Source organism: Taudactylus pleione, unplaced genomic scaffold (genome assembly GCF_031769625.1).
Source record: "Taudactylus pleione unplaced genomic scaffold, aTauple2 ptg001184l, whole genome shotgun sequence".
NCBI classification, from domain to species: domain Eukaryota; kingdom Metazoa; phylum Chordata; class Amphibia; order Anura; family Myobatrachidae; genus Taudactylus; species Taudactylus pleione.
In genome coordinates, this window is record NW_028285585.1 from 267,501 (window position 1) to 270,000 (window position 2,500).

General features: G+C 37.6%; 2 non-coding genes and 8 pseudogenes across 2 annotated transcripts in view; all 10 read right to left on the reverse strand.

Moving 5' to 3' along the window:
• Positions 1 to 84: 84 nt before the first annotated feature.
• On the reverse strand, positions 85 to 203 carry LOC148452080 (5S ribosomal RNA). Its single transcript, XR_015875020.1, has one exon. It is a non-coding gene; the product is annotated as a 5S ribosomal RNA (ribosomal RNA).
• Positions 204 to 318: 115 nt separating this feature from the next.
• Positions 319 to 437, reverse strand: LOC148452081 (5S ribosomal RNA; annotated as a pseudogene).
• Positions 438 to 552: 115 nt separating this feature from the next.
• Positions 553 to 671, reverse strand: LOC148452082 (5S ribosomal RNA; annotated as a pseudogene).
• A 115-nt stretch (positions 672 to 786) lies between these two features.
• Positions 787 to 905, reverse strand: LOC148452083 (5S ribosomal RNA; annotated as a pseudogene).
• A 115-nt stretch (positions 906 to 1,020) lies between these two features.
• LOC148452084 (5S ribosomal RNA) lies at positions 1,021 to 1,139 on the reverse strand (annotated as a pseudogene).
• Positions 1,140 to 1,254: 115 nt separating this feature from the next.
• On the reverse strand, positions 1,255 to 1,373 carry LOC148452085 (5S ribosomal RNA; annotated as a pseudogene).
• Positions 1,374 to 1,488: 115 nt separating this feature from the next.
• Positions 1,489 to 1,607, reverse strand: LOC148452086 (5S ribosomal RNA; annotated as a pseudogene).
• A 116-nt stretch (positions 1,608 to 1,723) lies between these two features.
• LOC148452087 (5S ribosomal RNA) lies at positions 1,724 to 1,842 on the reverse strand (annotated as a pseudogene).
• Positions 1,843 to 1,958: 116 nt separating this feature from the next.
• LOC148452088 (5S ribosomal RNA) lies at positions 1,959 to 2,077 on the reverse strand (annotated as a pseudogene).
• A 351-nt stretch (positions 2,078 to 2,428) lies between these two features.
• Positions 2,429 to 2,500, reverse strand: part of LOC148452089 (5S ribosomal RNA) — a 119-nt gene continuing 47 nt past the window's right edge. Inside the window, exon 1 of the ribosomal RNA XR_015875021.1 lies at positions 2,429 to 2,500. This exon is cut by the window's right edge and continues 47 nt beyond it. This is a non-coding gene — a ribosomal RNA (5S ribosomal RNA).

Here is a 2,500-nt window from a genome sequence, read left to right on the forward strand (position 1 = left end):
TTCTTAACTCAAGTAAATTCATTGATAAGTTGAAAAAATTAAATGTAAAATGTAATAGAAAAGAATGTTATGGCAGTATAAAATTACCTACAGCACCTGGTATTCCCAGGTGGTCTCCCATCCAAGTACTAACCAGGCCCAACACTGCATAGCTTCCAAGATCAGACGAGATTGGGCATGTCCAGTGTGGTTTGGCTGTAGGTGCTCTAAAACATTAACTTTAGACCTCTTTTACTTCTTAACTCAAGTAAATTCAATGATAAGTTGAAAAATTAAATGTAAAATTTAATAGAAAAGAAAGTTATGGCAGTATAAAATTACCTACAGCTCCTGGTATTCCCAGGTGGTCTCACATCCAAGTACTAACCAGGCCCAACACTGCATAGCTTCCAAGATCAGACGAGATTGGGCATGTCCAGTGTGGTTTGGCTGTAGGTGCTCTAAAACATTAACTTTAGACCTCTTTTACTTCTTAACTCAAGTAAATTCAATGATAAGTTGAAAAATTAAATGTAAAATTTAATAGAAAAGAATGTTATGGCAGTATAAAATTACCTACAGCTCCTGGTATTCCCAGGTGGTCTCCCATCCAAGTACTAACCAGGCCCAACACTGCATAGCTTCCAAGATCAGACGAGATTGGGCATGTCCAGTGTGGTTTGGCTGTAGGTGCTCAAAAACATTAACTTTAGACCTCTTTTACTTCTTAACTCAAGTAAATTCAATGATAAGTTGAAAAATGAAATGTAAAATGTAATAGAAAACAATGTTTTGGCTGTCTAAAATTACCTACAGCACCTGGTATTCCCAGGTGGTCTCCCTTCCAAGTACAAACCAGGCCCAACACTGCATAGCTTCCAAGATCAGACGAGATTGGGCATGTCCAGTGTGGTTTGGCTGTAGGTGCTCTAAAACATTAACTTTAGACCTCTTATACTTCTTAACTCAAGTAAATTCAATGATAAGTTGAAAAATTAAATGTAAAATTTAATAGAAAAGAAAGTTATGGCAGTATAAAATTACCTACAGCTCCTGGTATTCCCAGGTGGTCTCACATCCAAGTACTAACCAGGCCCAACACTGCATAGCTTCCAAGATCAGACGAGATTGGGCATGTCCAGTGTGGTTTGGCTGTAGGTGCTCTAAAACATTAACTTTAGACCTCTTTTACTTCTTAACTCAAGTAAATTCAATGATAAGTTGAAAAATTAAATGTAAAATTTAATAGAAAAGAATGTTATGGCAGTATAAAATTACCTACAGCTCCTGGTATTCCCAGGTGGTCTCCCATCCAAGTACTAACCAGGCCCAACACTGCATAGCTTCCAAGATCAGACGAGATTGGGCATGTCCAGTGTGGTTTGGCTGTAGGTGCTCAAAAACATTAACTTTAGACCTCTTTAACTTCTTAACTCAAGTAAATTCAATGATAAGTTGAAAAATGAAATGTAAAATGTAATAGAAATCAATGTTTTGGCTGTCTAAAATTACCTACAGCACCTGGTATTCCCAGGTGGTCTCCCTTCCAAGTTCAAACCAGGCGCAACACTGCATAGCTTCCAAGATCAGACGAGATTGGGCATGTCCAGTGTGGTTTGGCTGTAGGTGCTCAAAAGCATTAAATTTAGACCTCTATTACTTCTTAACTCAAGTAAATTCATTGTTAAATTGAAAAAATTAAATGTAAAATGTAATAGAAAAGAATGTTCTGGCAGTATAAAATTACCTACAGCTCCTGGTATTCCCAGGTGGTCTCCCATCCAAGTACTTACCAGGCCCAACACTGCATAGCTTCCAAGATCAGACGAGATTGGGCATGTCCACTGTGGTTTGGCTGTAGGTGCTCAAAAGCATTAAATTTAGACAGCTTTTACTTCTTAACACAAGTAAATTCATTGATAAGTTGAAAAAATTAAATGTAAAATGTAATAGAAAAGAATGTTATGGCAGTTTAAAATTACCTACAGCACCTTGGATTCCTAGGTAGTCACCCATCCAAGTACTTACCAGTCCCAACACTGCATAGCTTCCAAGATCAGACGAGATTGGGCATGTCCAGTGTGGTTTGGCTGTAGGTGCTCAAAAACATTAACTTTAGACCTGTATTACTTCTTAACTCAAGTAAATTAATTGATAAGTTGAAAAAATTAAATGTAAAATGTAATAGAAAAGAATGTTATGGGAGTATAAAATTACGTACTGCACCTGGTTTTCCCAGGTGGTCTCCCATCCAAGTACTGACGAGGCCCAACACTGCATAGCTACCAAGATAAGACGAGAATGGGCATGTCCAGTGTGGATTGGCTGTAGGTGCTCAAAAGTATTATCTTTAGACCTCTATTACTTCTTAACTCAAGGAAATTCATTGATAAGTTGAAAAAATTAAATGTAAAATGTAATAGAAAAGAATGTTATGGCAGTATAAAATTACCTACAGCACCTGGTATTCCCAGGTGGTCTCCCATCCAAGTACTAACCAGGCCCAACACTGCATAGCTTC